The sequence below is a fragment of the Triticum dicoccoides genome, chromosome 7A (genome assembly GCF_002162155.2).
Source record: "Triticum dicoccoides isolate Atlit2015 ecotype Zavitan chromosome 7A, WEW_v2.0, whole genome shotgun sequence".
Taxonomy (NCBI): domain Eukaryota; kingdom Viridiplantae; phylum Streptophyta; class Magnoliopsida; order Poales; family Poaceae; genus Triticum; species Triticum dicoccoides.
In genome coordinates, this window is record NC_041392.1 from 374,078,792 (window position 1) to 374,096,122 (window position 17,331).

Consider the following 17,331-nt stretch of genomic DNA (forward strand, 5'->3'; position numbering starts at 1 on the left):
TCCCCGAAGGGACAGACACAGGAACGAAGAAGGACACATGCCGGCCAGCCTAAGTGTTCCGGAGCAGTAGCAAGCTACCATGGCTCGATGGAAAACACTAGGAGACATTTCCCGGTAAGAGAGGCTACTAAAGATAAACAACTAGATGGTCAGATCCCACACATACCAAGCACTTCAATAGCTTACACACAATATGCTCGATATGTGCAAATACAACATGGAATCACAACATGACTCTACGACTCAAGTAATTTATTCAATAGGCTCCGAGGAGCGAGATATTACAAACATGGGTCTCATGACCCAACAATCAGAGCATACAAATCAAAGCACAAGCGGAAGCTATCATGTCTGAGTACAGACATCCATAAATGAAAAAGGCTGAGAAGCCTGACTATCTACCAGATCCTGCTGAGGGCACAAGATCGTAGCTGAGGTATCAAGCTAAACGTCGAAGTCCACGTGGAACTACTAGCGAGACCGAAGTCTCTCTGCAAAAACATAAATAGGCAAACGTGAGTACAAATGTACCCAGCAAGACTTACATCAGAACTATCTACATATGCATCATTATCAACAAAGGGGATGGTGGGGTTTAACTGCAGCAAGCCAGCTTTGACTCGGTGGCTATCCTGAACTACGACTGCGAGTAACTCTTTTGAGGTGGCGCACACGAGTCCACATATTCACCATATCAATACACCACTATGGATCCGCTCCCGTCTCCCTACGAGAACGCCATCCATAGCACTCACGCTTATCTTGCGTATTTTAGAGTATCCACTTTCACTTGTCTATGAACTGATATAAGCAACCCAGAAGTCCTTTTCCGCGGACACGGCTATTCGAATAGATGATGTTAACCCTGCAGGGGTGTACTTCTTCACACACGCTCTCACCACTTACCGCCGTTTACACGACATGTACTCGGCAACCTTCAAGCGGAAGCCCAACGTGGGTGTCGTCCACGGCCTGCCTAAACACTCAAGTCTCTAGTCCAGGTTTATCGCCTATTCGGGTTCCATCCATGAGGAGATCTGGCCGGAGTTTCGCTCACAGCCCCAAACGATGTGAACAGGGTTCCGTGACACCAAACGGGCGCCCGGTTTACCCGGCCACGTGCCTACCGCATCACAGCCCACCCCTACGGTCAGCGCTGCGCACGGCCTCCAGCATACTACAAACACCAGAAACTACTTGCAACTCCTGGACAGAGGACAAGGGTGATCAAGAAGCCGAGAGGGTCCATTGGTTTCGGGCCCAATGCGTGGTAGTAGCTGAATCATGGATCACAAACACAGAACTCAGTTCCTGAGGACGACTGCAATGAGACAACCCACCATGTACTCCTACATGGCCTCTCACCGCTACCTTTACCAAAACGTGTTCACACACTTAGCTCACACACAGTAGGACATGTTCACACGCCTCTGATTCATCCCCGATGAATCAGACCTGACTCAACTCTAAGCAGTAGCAGGCATGACAAACAAGCATGAATGAGTAGGCACAACAGGGCTCAAACAACTCCTACTCATGCTAGTGGGTTTCATCTATTTACTGTGGCAATGACAGGTCATGCAAAGGATAAAGGGGTTCAGCTACCGCAGCAAGTAACAGATGAATCGGTGTTGTCCTAATGCATTAAAAGAGAGCAGGAGCGAGAGAGTGGGATTGTATCGGAATGAACAAGGGGGTTTTGCTTGCCTGGCACTTCTGAAGATAGCATTGAGTCTTCATCAGTGTCAACGATCGCATCATCGGTATCACGTCTATCGAGAGGGGACAAATACCGGCAACACAGAAGGGAACACAATCAATGCAATGCACAATATGATGCATGATCATGACATTGCAAAATGAATGTGTTTTGGGCTAATGCAACTAGCAACAGATTAAATGAAGTTGGTTTGAATACAAGATTCAAATTCAAACTCCATATGTGATTATTCAAATGCCATTTAATTGATTTGTGCTAAACAGCACCTATAAGTTGTTCTAACATGCATGAAAATGGTACAGATGGATTCCTTGAATTTTTCTGATAATTTTTCATATATAATTTATTTAATTTGGAGTTACGGTTGATTTTCTATGAATTTTAGAAGTTTATACAATTTTCTGGAATTTCCTGATTATTTTTAAATCCAGAAAATACTTATTGCGTCAGCCCCACGTCACAGTGACGTCAGCAGGTCAACGGGGCAGGTTCAGGTCAAACCTGACCAGTGGGGTCCACTGGTCAGTGACTGGGGCTGATTAGTGTCGCTGACATGTGGGCCCAGTCAACAGCCACGTCAGCTTAGTCAAAGCTTATGCGTGGGGCCACTAGGATTAGTTAAAAACTAAACAGAAACTAATCTAGGATTAATTAGCAGGTGGGGCCCTGCTGTCAGTGTCACAGGGTTAGTTAGCAGGGTCATTAGCCCCTAACGACGACGCCACGTCAGCACGCCGAAGACCAGCCGACGGCGACCACAGAACACGGCGGGGCACGCCGGACTTGCGCTAGAGGCGTCAGTTTGGCGCGCTGAGGGCACCAGGGGATGGCCCTTGCTCCCACGCATCCAGAGGACCGAGTGGGAGGTCGTGGGGTCGCCGGAACTCATGCCGGCGACGAGCTTTGGCGGCGATGGTGTTCGGTGGTGCTCGGGCGCGTCGCTACGGTGTGTCAGTGAGCGAATGGAGAGGCTGGGCAGCACCTGCTAGACATGGGGAGCACTAAGAGCAGCTCAGTGAGGCCAGGGGAGCACGGAGGCTATGCGTGCAGCAGCAATGGCGGACGGTGGCTTCGGTGCTCGTGGGGAACGGCGCTACGGCACGGAGGGGAGCATGCTGAGTTAGGGGAGAGGGTCAGTGACTCACGGCGATGACGAGGGGACGCTCGACGAGGTCGGGGACGGTCCGGAGCCGGCGAATTTGACGAAGATGGCCGGCGGTCCCGAGGTTGAAGAAGGCATCGAGGGCGGTGTTGTGGCACGTCCGGGGCCTCGTGGCTCGTTGAGGAGGTAGAGGGAGGACTGGCGGAGCTTCCTGGGGCGTCGGTGAGCCGTGGGGTGGCCGGTAGCCACGGTGGCTCTCGTCGGTGGCGGCGGCTCCGTTCGGTCGCGGGAGGGGAAACAGAGGAGCGAGGGGGAGGGAGGTCCAGAGAGCGAGGGAGAAGTGAGAGGGGGTCGGGGCTGCGTGGCGTCGCGGGAGGGACCAGGGAAGGAGGAGGCAGCCAGGCAGGGAGGAGGTGGCCTCCTCGGCCGCGCGCGTGCGAGCACGCAGCTGCTCCCACTGGCAAGAGGAAGACGACAGGGGGGGGGAGTAGCGGTGGCGGGCTGGGCCGGCTGGGCCGGTTCTGGTGGGCTGCACGGGTGAGGCCAGGTAAGTCCTTCTCTCTCTCTCTCTCTCTCTCTTGTTTTAATTCTGTTTTCTATTTTGCAGGTTTGTTTTGAATTTGGTTTTGAAACCAATTCAATTTATTTTACTTCTGACAATATTTTTAGGAGCTAAAAGAATTAAAACAATGCTCCACAAAAATATTTCAGAATTATTGGACCTATATTTATTTAACAGTAGATATAAGTCCAATTCAAATAGCTATTGATTTAATTCAAATACCCAAAATAAATGTTTCTGAGATACCGAAAATATTGGTTTGGATTTTACCTCTTGCCAATATTTCCAGAGGATAACAAGAACATTTTCTTGGACTTATTTGAAGCAATTTTTATCTTGATCATTTTTTAAAGGATTCTGAGGCTTTGAAAATTCCTCAATTCAAATTTCATCTGAATTTAAACATGATGCAGCAACCAAGCTAGTCCAAGGCCAGGGTAAAGCTAGGGATGTGACAACTCACCCCCACTAAACAAGAATCTCGTCTCGAGATTCAAGCGTAGGGTAGGATGAAGGGGAAACGCAAACTAGTATAATCTTCAGGATCCAGGTTGCGCTTCGAATGAACGTTGATTCGATCAACATCATTGTCTCGAAGTCTTGCTCTGAGAAATCCTGCCAACATGACATGGAGAGAAGAAGGAGACTCTAGAAGGGTCGATCTTCTCGAAGATCGAACAACTCAGGATTAACTCACGGGATGAGACATAGCAACCTCTCTCGAGCTGAGACACTAAACATACATCCATGGGAATGGAGTGAAGCAGATGACGAAGGTTCACTAGGTAGACAATAATTCCACACTTAAGAAGGTGGTAAACGATTGCCAACGTAGCGAGGAGTTGAGTTGCCATGATACCATAACGATGCACCTTAGGGAAGGTGACTCGTAGAAATATCTCCTTAAGTGGCAAAAAGAATTACCTTTGATTCAAAGATCAATGAAACTCTTTAGGCCAGCCTAAGGCAATTCTCGAGCGATCGTTTGTAGGGGGTCGGTAGAATGGCATACCCGGACTTGGATGATGTGGATTACCTTGTTGAAGACAATGCAATGGATGATTCTTTCTTATCACCGGAAATGGAAGAGACCCATGGTAGAATGGCACATTGGCGGTGCAAGCTGGGAACAAAATGCAAATGCTGGGAATGATTCTGGTAACTGGGGAAGAACCCAACAATAGAGAGTGAATTCACTGTTTGAGAAGGTCATAGCATTGCCGAGGGAACTGAGAGCATCCCAGTTAGTGCCGATGATAACACGTAGCGCTTGTGCGTGCTCTCAAGAACTTGAGCATTTCCATATTCATCAAGGTTTTACCAACATCCGTGTCAAGGATCCTGGCAACACAACTTGCTACCATGATGAATGATGATGGATGATGCAGATGCAAAGGAAGATAACACTTCTCAGATTTCATCTTAGCGAGGCCAAGGAAATAAAATCTGGATGATCGACCGAGAGACATTTAGCACTCCGCTTCTAATGTTCTCCTTGATGTGCTAGCGTAACCCATTCATAGATATGGTTTGATAACTAGAACATCAAGTAAAAGGTCGGACTTTGGGAGCAATAGAATCCATAAGGAATAGTTACGGAGGTAAATCCTACGAAATCCTTATGGGAAGGTGGCCAACTTCTTCAATCAAGATACTACAATAATAGGTCTTTCGGCTGGGTGTGTTGGCCACGACATCCACCTTACCGGTTATCGAGGGACCAATATTATAGTTCTTGGGAAATGTTCCAACCATCATATCTGCCTGAGATTCAGATCTGGTTGGTGTCAGGATATTCCAGACTCATCGAGTCTAGGAAGAAAAATGAAAGTTTGCAACACAAATCGACGAGATGACGTTGCGGGATTCTCGGGAGATGAACTACGATAGCAAGCTCCAAAACATGAGCTGGTTCTGCTACAAACATGTGAACACGTTGTCCCAGACAAGCATGACCACGTGGTAGTCTTATAATAAAACACTACCGAGTTCAGGAGGGGGAACCATCAACGAGGGTATCGAAGTTATTTCATAAGTCCGGATTAGCTCTTATGAAGGAACTCCTTCTCCTTGAACAAATCAATCAGTGGCTTGGTGTGCTAGGGATACATATAGATTGAAGGTTGCAAGTCTTCAAACCACAGCATTCTTCGCACGTGTGCATGACTGATTTGGAATGATTCCAAAGAAAGCAACATTGACTTTCTCGAATCCACGGCGGCAACTTGCATCAGATGCACATGAATTAAAGGAAGTCACTACCTTCATCCAAACATATGCTTCATGAGCTAGCATGAACAAATGCTTTCAAAAATTTCCAACACTAGCTTAATGCTCAACAAAATCATGGAGGAGATAAGGATGTTGTCAATGGGCTCAACAACAATTCATCCGGGTTTCCTTTTAAAAGGAATTCCATAGTTAAGTGAACACGGTGATAGCATTGGTCAGACCAAAGATGTAATGGTGTATGCTCGAGGGATCAACCACGAATAAGAAAACATTACGAGCATCGTTGGTACTGATTTGATTTGACGATGGCCCACACTCAAATCAAAGGATTGATAAGACAATAGGTCCAACAACTGATCACAGGGACCAATCGATGAAGATATCATCTTTCTTCAACACACACTACACAAGAATATCCCTTTGGAACGAACTAAGTCAGACAAGCTTTTATCTTCCAACTCTCCAAGTTGTTGTCCAGCTTAACCAACTAGCTCAGGGATATCTAACACCGATTCTTGGAAAGAAGGTGGTTCATAAGAAACCAACTTGATCACGGGCTCAACATAACGGTCAGGTGACGACCTGGTGATACTTCCGAGAAGACATTCAGAAAATCACGAACCACCGGTATGTTACTAAGCTCGAGAACAATCTCGCTTTTGAGGGCAATACGATATAATCAAATGAGTGAGGACTTGACAAGATCCTAACTCATCAATCGAAGGGTGCACCGAAATAAGAACTAGGTAGCACGATAAGTCTTAGAAGGATGATTCAAAAACCAACATGCTAAGAATGAAATTATTATCCTTTAACTACCAAGCAACGAGGTTGCTGGGAGTATTGATTTCACACATCACAATTCATTTGTCGGTATTCCGGTTACATCAACACGAGGGCCGAGGAATGAACAGTGATGGCAAGAAGTATCACTGTACCAAGAGTTCATGGGATGGTGTGCAATTCCTATAACAATCTCGATATAAAGATGGTAATACTCCAAGGTAGAACAGAACAAAAGCTGGATTAGCAATTTGATCTGCGGAGCGCAACTTCTTTGACCCAATCCTGGATATGGAAGAGGTACTGGAGTTTGTTTCTCCTAGTCATTCTGCGATAGAATGGCTTGACGGACCGCAAGAGTAATAGGCATCGATAAACGAATGCACGCATACTCTTGACTATCAATTGATAGACGAGGGTCAGAATGCAACTAAAGAGAACAACTCAAAGGAACATATAATTTTCTGAGTTGTGGATGCATAGATTAGTATGTCGAACCAAGTTCAACATATTTCTTCCGGATAACCCATGCAGAAAGGTAGAACTGGCAGAGTCACGATTTATGAATGGAGAACTCCTCAAGAATAATCCTGTTGTGATATTTCAGTTCAACGAGGAACTTCTGCCATAAGTAGTTCATGGTATCTGGAAGAAGAAGATACCACGGACTTCAAGGACTATCGCAAAGGTTACTAATATCCTAAAGGCGCTAGCAATTACTATCAACATGAAGTAAGTAGAGTGAATCTCGGGTTCAAGAACCCAGGAATAGAATACCTACTACTAAGTAGCATCACGGGATGCTTTCGGGAATGATGGCCAGAATCATCACACTGGGAACATAAATCATGGCTAAATTACTAGATGATCCCCTAAGACACCTAGGGTCATAATACTAGCTCCAACATATATGTCAAGGCAATAAAGTACCTCAACTCACTGATTTGTGTGATTAATCTGACCAAAGGCACATCGGAAACAGGAGGAAGGGATTTGCAAATGCATCCGACTATTTAGAAACCTGGGATGACTCGGACAGCATAACGGCTGTAAATGCTCAGAAAAGATTTGAGACATTCACAAAAATGGTGGCATAACCACTCAGAAACACAATATCAAGGTTTCGAGATCAACAGTTAATGTACGGAAGTAGTAGAAACTGAACTCAAGCTTAAATCCAACAATCTATAAGTCTACGGATTAGTAACATGTGATCCTGATAGAAAGAAGAGATAGCCTAGTTCTTAATCCCCGTAGGAAAGATAAGATGACTCAGATCAGAAGGCATAAGGTATAAGGAGTAAAAAGAGCCTTACGTTCCATCCCACAATCAATTCCCTTATATAACTAAAGAATTTCTAGACTCAACTTCGACCAGTTTGGCTTGGTAATCCTACAGGCAGTCAAGCTCTGATACCAACACTGTCAGGACCCCGACTCAATGCCACATCGATCTAGCATGTAACACCTCATATCACTTTGCGGCCTCACGCACGGTATTCCCACGGGTGTCGCCTTACCTTAGCCCGGGACCGTTTGCGCCTTTTGGCACACGTATATGACGGTGTCGCTAGCATCCATATGATAAGGAGCCCGGGCTGACATGGCTAGTCGTAAACCCAAAGTGGCACAGACTTACAGGGACAGGCATCCATGACCCAGCATCGAACGTGTCGGTCATCAACGAGTGAATCCAGGCTGTAGCACTGGGCTAGCAGGACTCCGGTGAACCGGGCTGTAGCAGGCTAACAGGACTCCGGTATTCATCGCGTGACATTTCCCCGAAGGGACAGACACAGGAACGAAGAAGGACACATGCCGGCCAGCCTAAGTGTTCCGGAGCAGTAGCAAGCTACCATGGCTCGGTGGAAACACTAGGAGACATTTCCCGGTAAGAGAGGCTACTAAAGATAAACAACCAGATAGTCAGATCCCACACATACCAAGCATTTCAATAACATACACACAATATGCTCGATATATGCAAATACAACATGGCATCACAACATGACTCTATGACTCGAGTAATTTATCAATAGGCTCCGAGGAGCGAGATATTACAAACATGGGTCTCATGACCCAACATTCAGAGCATACAAATCAAAGCACAAGCGGAAGCTATCATGTCTGAGTACAGACATCTACAAATGAAAAAGGCTGAGAAGCCTGACTATCTACCAAATCCTGCCGAGGCACAAGATCGTAGCTGAGGTAACAAGCTAAACGTCGAAGACCACGCGGAAATACTAGTGAGACTGAAGTCTCTCTGCAAAAACATAAAATAGGCAAACGTGAGTACAAATGTACCCAGCAAGACTTACATCAGAACTATCCACATATGCATCATTATCAACAAAGGGATGGTGGGGTTTAACTGCAGCAAGCCAGCTTTGACTCGGTGGCTATCCTGAACTACGACTGCAAGTAACTCTTTTGAGGTGGCGCACACGAGTCCACATATTCACCATATCAATACACCACTATGGATCCGCTCCCGTCTCCCTACGAGAACGCCATCCATAGCACTCACGCTTATCTTGCGTATTTTAGAGTATCCACTTTCACTTGTCTATGAACTGATATAAGCAACCCAGAAGTCCTTTTCCGCGGACACGGCTATTCGAATAGATGATGTTAACCCTGCAGGGGTGTACTTCTTCACACATGCTCTCACCACTTACCGCCGTTTACACGACATGTACTCGGCAACCTTCAAGCGGAAGCCCAACGTGGGTGTCGGCCACGGCCTGCCTAAACACTCAAGTCTCTAGTCCAGGTTTATCGCCTATTCGGGTTCCATCCATGAGGAGATCCGGCCGGAGTTTCGCTCACAGCCCCAAACGATGTGAACAGGGTTCTGTGACACCAAACGGGCGCCCGGTTTACCCGGCCACGTGCCTACCGCATCACAGCCCACCCCTACGGTCAGCGCTGCGCACGGCCTCCAGCATACTACAAACACCAGAAACTACTTGCAACTCCTGGACAGAGGACAAGGGTGATCAAGAAGCCGAGAGGGTCCATTGGTTTCGGGCCCAATGCGTGGTAGTAGCTGAATCATGGATCACAAACACAGAACTCAGTTCCTGAGGACGGCTGCAATGAGACAACCCACCATGTACTCCTACATGGCCTCTCACCGCTACCTTTACCAAAACGTGTTCACACACTTAGCTCACACACAGTAGGACATGTTCACACGCCTCTGATTCATCCCCGATGAATCAGACCTGACTCAACTCTAAGCAGTAGCAGGCATGACAAACAAGCATGAATGAGTAGGCACAACAAGGCTCAAACAACTCCTACTCATGCTAGTGGGTTTCATCTATTTACTGTGGCAATGACAGGTCATGCAAAGGATAAAGGGGTTCAGCTACCGCAGCAAGTAACAGATGAATCGGTGTTGTCCTAATGCATTAAAAGAGAGCAGGAGCGAGAGAGTGGGATTGTATCGGAATGAACAAGGGGGTTTTGCTTGCCTGGCACTTCTGAAGATAGCATTGAGTCTTCATCAGTGTCAACGATCGCATCATCGGTATCACGTCTATCGAGAGGGGACAAATACCGGCAACACAGAAGGGAACACAATCAATGCAATGCACAATATGATGCATGATCATGACATGGAAAAATGAATGTGTTTTGGGCTAATGCAACTAGCAACAGATTAAATAAAGTTGGTTTGAATACAAGATTCAAATTCAAACTCCATATGTGATTATTCAAATGCCATTTAATTGATTTGTGCTAAACAGCACCTATAAGTTGTTCTAACATGCATGAAAATGGTACAGATGGATTCCTTGAATTTTTCTGATAATTTTTCATATATAATTTATTTAATTTGGAGTTACGGTTGATTTTCTATGAATTTTAGAAGTTTATACAATTTTCTGGAATTTCCTGATTATTTTTAAATCCAGAAAATACTTATTGCGTCAGCCCCACGTCACAGTGACGTCAGCAGGTCAAAGGGGCAGGTTCAGGTCAAACCTGACCAGTGGGGTCCACTGGTCAGTGACTGGGGCTGATTAGTGTCGCTGACATGTGGGCCCAGTCAACAGCCACGTCAGCTTAGTCAAAGCTGACGCGTGGGGCCACTAGGATTAGTTAAAAACTAAACAGAAACTAATCTAGGATTAATTAGCAGGTGGGGCCCTGCTGTCAGTGTCACAGGGTTAGTTAGCAGGGTCATTAGCCCCTAACGACGACGCCACGTCAGCACGCCGGAGACCAGCCGACGGCGACCACAGAACACGGCGGGGCACGCCGGACTTGCGCTAGAGGCGTCAGTTTGGCGCGCTGAGGGCACCAGGGGATGGCCCTTGCTCCCGCGCATCCAGAGGACCGAGTGGGAGGTCGTGGGGTCGCCGGAACTCATGCCGGCGACGAGCTTTGGCGGCGATGGTGTTCGGTGGTGCTCGGGCGCGTCGCTACGGTGCGTCAGTGAGCGAATGGAGAGGCTGGGCAGCACCTGCTAGACATGGGGAGCACTAAGAGCAGCTCAGTGAGGCCAGGGGAGCACGGAGGCTATGCGTGCAGCAGCAATGGCGGACGGTGGCTTCGGTGCTCGTGGGGAACGGCGCTACGGCACGGAGGGGAGCATGCTGAGTTAGGGGAGAGGGTCAGTGACTCACGGCGATGACGAGGGGACGCTCGGCGAGGTCGGGGACGGTCCGGAGCCGGCGAATTTGACGAAGATGGTCGGCGGTCCCGAGGTTGAAGAAGGCATCGAGGGTGGTGTTGTGGCACGTCCGGGGCCTCGTGGCTCGTTGAGGAGGTAGAGGGAGGACTGGCGGAGCTTCCTGGGGCGTCGGTGAGCCGTGGGGTGGCCGGTAGCCACGGTGGCTCTTGTCGGTGGCGGCGGCTCCGTTCGGTCGCGGGAGGGGAAACAGAGGAGCGAGGGGGAGGGAGGTCCAGAGAGCGAGGGAGAAGTGAGAGGGGGTCGGGGCTGCGTGGCGTCGCGGGAGGGACCAGTGAAGGAGGAGGCAGCCAGGCAGGGAGGAGGTGGCCTCCTCGGCCGCGCGCGTGCGAGCACGCAGCTGCTCCCACTGGCAAGAGGAAGACGACAGGGGGGGGAGTAGCGGTGGCGGGCTGGGCCGGCTGGGCCGGTTCTGGTGGGCTGCACGGGTGAGGCCAGGTAAGTCCTTCTCTCTCTCTCTCTCTTTTGTTTTAATTCTGTTTTCTATTTTGCAGGTTTGTTTTGAATTTGGTTTTGAAACCAATTCAATTTATTTTACTTCTGACAATATTTTTAGGAGCTAAAAGAATTAAAACAATGCTCCACAAAAATATTTCAGAATTATTGGACCTATATTTATTTAACAGTAGATATAAGTCCAATTCAAATAGCTATTGATTTAATTCAAATACCCAAAATAAATGTTTCTGAGATACCGAAAATATTGGTTTGGATTTTACCTCTTGCCAATATTTCCAGAGGATAACAAGAACATTTTCTTGGACTTATTTGAAGCAATTTTTATCTTGATCATTTTTTTAAAGGATTCTGAGGCTTTGAAAATTCCTCAATTCAAATTTCATTTGAATTTAAACATGATGCAGCAACCAAGCTAGTCCAAGGCCAGGGTAAAGCTAGGGATGTGACAATACTCCTTATACTCTAGACTGGTCTGAATCTCTCTATTTTATCCACCCATGAAACGTGCAAGCATAACTTCATTCTCCTCAACAATACCACATCTAATCATGCCAGTTTATAATTCCTAATAATATTCTTCTACAGAATTTTTTCCTTGTCTTAAGCGCTGCAATTTTTGAAGTAATTCACGTTGATAATAAGGTGGAACACAATGAGTACGCATAGCAGCTTTCAAAGCAACCCAAGTAGCTGGAATGGGATATAATCTACAATGTTCAGACCACCAAACACATGCAAAACTAGTGAAAGCACAAACAACAGCAGGAACACGTCTCTCCTCAGGATATTGTAAACATTTAAAATGTTGTTCAGTTTCTAACTCCCAAGTAAGATATATATCAGGAACATATCTATCCTCAAATGGTGGAACATTCAATTTCAGTTTAGGAAGATGGTCATGATCTCGTACCTCAGGTGGTGGTGCAGCCCTACCGTTGCGGTGATATGCATGAGGACGCCCTGGTGGTGGTGGTGCTGGTGGTTGCACGGAGTTCTGATTTTGATCAACCTCATCCTCGTAATGGTCCTCCACCTCTGTAGTAGCAGCGGGAGCTATAGAAGCACCAACAGTAGGTACAACAGCACCAGAAGTTTGACTAGGCCCAATGGGAATGCGCTGTGCTCGTCCCACTTGATTTGGAAGACGATGTTGTTGTTGTTGTAGAGGTGCAACAGGTGCAGCGGGCGGCGGAAGACGCGCGAGCAATTCATTAAACTTGTTATCAAGATTTGTTTCGAATGCCTTCTCAATGCCAGCTATCTTCTCAATGGCCTCTTCAAATCTATTAGCACATCTTCCAACTGTCCACTCATCATTTGCTGAAACTTATCATGTAACTCTTTGTTTGTCATATTCTCCCAGTCAGTCTTGTTGGCTTGTGATCCTGCCATGGTTAGCAGCAATAGAAACACACAATAATATGATCCTACAGACTACTAGGAAGTGGTGGTGATGGTGTGGTGGACAGTCACAAATCCGTCAAGTGGATCTCAAATTCTTTCTAGTTCTTACCAAGCAGCAGGTGGTGATCAGCAACCATTGTAGTCAAAATTCTCAAAGCTTGGATAGAGCGATTACCAGGGAGAGTCAAACGCATGATGTAGATGTATGTGGAGCTGGGAAGGCTTATAATATGGTAGCAAAAAGGGTCAGCAATAATCAATTCAAATATGCAGAGTTGAATAAATGCTCAACGATGGTACTGTGCTGGTCCTAGGCTAGACCGTACTAGAGACACGAGCCTAGAACACTAACAAAATCACGGCGATGCACGTAAACAAGGGAGGAGCACACTCTAATTTTTTTTCTTTTTTCACTTTTTTTTGCACCTTTTTGTCTCTTTTTTCGCTCCGCAACAATTTTTTTTGAGACTGCCTAGGCGGAATTTTCCAGACTTAGTTTTTTTTTAAACTGGAACTATTTTTCTTTTGCGGATGGCTCGGAAGTTGGGGAGTCCTACTCTGTCATGACTTGGTGTATCGCGTGATCTGGAAATCGAAAACAAAGCAACAATTACTGGTCTCGGACAAGGACTGGTGGCAGAGATGAATCTCGTGGAATCTCGGACTGGTGGCGGAGATGAATCTGGTGGAACTCAGACTGGTGGCGGATTTATGTTGCAGGTGGACTCAGATTGGTGTGATGGCGACTAATATGTGGTGGTGGTATATGGCAGCGGCGATGAAGTTGGTGCGGAGGTGGTATATGGCAGCATCGATGATGATGATGCGGTTGTGATATATGGCAGCGGCGACATGACAACCTATGAACAGAACTCGAAACTCTAAAGGACTAGACGCTAAGACGAGCAACTTGACACGATGATGCAACCGCAAATTCAACAAAGCAAATACAGAAAAGATTATGCAAAGGCTCAGATTGGTTCGGATAGGATGAACGAACCCTAATTTTTTTGGCTTTTTCGTGAGCTATAGGTATGAAGAACAGAGTCGATCTAAACTACGAAAAGCTGTAAAATCTCACCGAGCAACCTGGAAATTGGATACCACTTGACAAAGGTGAGGGGCCCGATCTGTCGATGAGATGGTGGCCATCGTTTTGGTGGAAGTCGACTTTGACGATCCGACTACAAACATGAGAGGACGTCATGCCTTAGCAATCACTAAATCAACTCCGAGAGGTTATTGACCACGCCGGAGCATGATCAACCTGACCACGAGGGTCTATTTCTTGCAAGCAACAAAGAACAAGCAAGAAATTGAAATTGCAATCTGGATATTGCGAATATAAGAGGAAAGCTTTATTGATGAAGGTGGGGTTTTGTGACGTCTTTGTCTGGTCGTTGAACACAAACGAAGTACATGAAGTTGCAGCTATGGCGAACTTTTAATCTAAACAAAACCCAAAGTCTAAACGACACCCTAAGGGCTGTATATATGGAGGAAGAGGGGAATTTCGTGGCCCTTGGAGGAGGGGTCCGAAACTAACCCTATCTCTTGTTTCCCCACACATACGGACTCTAAAAACAGCATATACTTAAGTATTTCTAGATACAAGGGCCTGGCCCAATAATAAGGTGACGCAGCACCTAAAATAGCCTCTGGACGAAATTTTTGAAGTAGCATGTTGTATATTTCATCCAAGTCTTCATGCACTCCTTATGGTGGTTTCAATGTCCTGAAATCATCACTTGTAACTCTATTCTTGATCCCCTTGCGCATGCCATCATCTCCATGCTTGGTCTTGCTCCAGTGTCCATCCCTTTTATCCATGCTAGGCCCTTCATTTGTAAGCAAAACAAATGTATCCAATTTAGGGAGTATCATATTCTCATGAACGTGAGAATAATTACCAAGAAACAAAAGTACCTGATAATTCAATTTGCGTGCGCGAGCTCTAGTAATTGGTCCAGTATGTATAGCAGCAGGGGTTGTGGGTGTAACAATGGTATTGATGTCCTCATCAAATATCATCTTTCAAAATGGAACCAGGAGTCATAGGAAGCAAAGTAATATTTTTGTCCTTATGAACAAGAGTATACTGATTATTTTTACCATGGTGTACAGAATTTTTATCAAATTGCCATGGTCTACCAAGTAATAAGGAACATTCTTGCATAGGTACCACATAATAATCAACATAATCAGCATATGTAGAGATACTAAAATGCACATGAATGGTATGTGTTACCTTAACCTTGTGTCTGTTGTTGAACCATTGGATGTAGTAAGGATGTGGATGCGGTGCTGTGGTGAGAGAGAGCTTCTCCATCATCTCCATGCTAGCCAAGTTGTTGTAGCTCCCTCCATCTATGATGACGCGAATAGAACATTCCTTCACAACTCCCTTTGTATGGAACAAATTATGCCTCTGATTTTTCTCAGCTTGTGTAACCTGCACACTCAAAACACGTTAAGCAACTAAACATTCTTACCTGTCAGCATCTTCAGCAGCCATGTATTGCATCTCATGATCAGAATCATCTCCACCGTGTTCTTCATGTGTAATAAGAGCCAAAGTCTCTTCATCATAGTCACTAGCGGACTCATACCCACCATCCTCAGTAGCAACCATTGCACGCTGAGATTTGCATTCTGTCGCAAAATGTCATCTTCCCTTACAACGACGATAAATAATATCACTTGTGTGCCCTGTTGATGCCATGGAAGAAGAAGAGCTCTGCGCAGGCCCGACTGGTGTGCTCTTGGCAGATAGTGGTGGTTGTGCCTACTTTCTTGTATGACGGCTGGAGTTGGCACCTGATGGATGTGTTGGTGTAGTGGAAGTAGAGGATGCACGTGGTGTCCATGATGAAGTTCGACCTGCAGAAAAGTTAGTTCGCGCCAATGCCTGTCGATCCCGCACTTCACGTTTAGCTTTACAAGCAAGATGGAATAAACGAGTGATATTATTATACTCCTTATACTCTATAATGGTCTGAATTTCTCTATTTAATCCACCCATAAAACGTGCAAGCATAGCTTCATTGATGCGGAGCATCCTACGATCATCCCCATGGAGGCACCTACACCTCCAACGACACCACTTGGACCAATGACAAGAGCCCGAGCCAAGGCTATCAAAGATAAGGTGAACTCACTCCTCTCTGAACTTCCACTTTCTATGCATGAGACATGGCTACTACCTAAGTTCGAGACGTTGTGCATGATTAGGTATCAAAAGGATCCTGCCGAAGATGTATGTGAAGATGTACAAGCCCCCAAGTTCACGGATGAAGAAAACCAACGGAAGGAGTCAAGGACACCTCCCAGGCCCCGGACATCCTGCCACGACCCCGGACGTCCGGCCCGTGGAGCTTCACCCACCATAGCCGCTCAGCCGCCAGGACACTACAAGCCGCGGACATCCGGCCTCGCCAGCCCGGACATCCGGACCTTACCAAGCCCCCAGAAATCCGGTTGCCAGCCCGGATATCCAGACACCCCCGAACCCGAGAGCAACATGGCCAGCTTCACTAGCCCGGATATCCAGACACCCCCGAATTCGAGAGCAACATGGCCAGCTTCACCAGCCCGGACATCTGGCCTCCACAGCCCGAACATCCGGCCCTCCGCGAACGCTCGGACATCCGGCCCGACGCCCGGACATCCGGCCTCCCCTATCTGCGTACAGTGAAGGGCCGAGGCCTGTGTACCCCTTCTACCCCTAGACTATATATACTCCTCCTCGTCCTACTTTCTAGGGTTAGCATTGGTTTAGCTCATTTTAGAGATAGAGCATTGCTCATCCACATCAGATCTACTCCCGACCGCGGCCCCTCTTCGGAGAAGATCCCTTTGGATTCAAGACCTCCTTGTGGAGAAGAACATCAAGACCTCCTCACAGAGAAGACCGGCTACCTTTGTATCGTCCTTAGTTGTCCTTCGGTCGTGTGATCTCTTATGTACCCGAGGATCTAGCACATGTATGACTATTTCGTGTTGGTTTAGTGATTTTCTCGTGTTTCCTCTCATGTTTTCCCTCGTTTTCCCCCTTGTGTTCTTCGTGTTCATCACGGGATCCGCTCCTTTTGTGAAAGATCGGTCGATTAGGGATCTACCCTACATCATCTTGGTATCTAGAGCCACGTTGATCACGATTTCGGAGCCTCCCCATTGTGTTGCTAGCCTTGTTTTTGTTGATTTTGTGCCTAATTCGAAAATTCCCCAGAAAAATAGCCCCAATTTTTTTTGTGATTTGTTGGTGTGATGAAGTTTTGTTGGATTTGATCCGTGCATTTCCTGTGTTGCAGGTAGATCTAGCCTTCCATCCACTTTTCCCCACTTTTCCATCCACAAATTCCTCC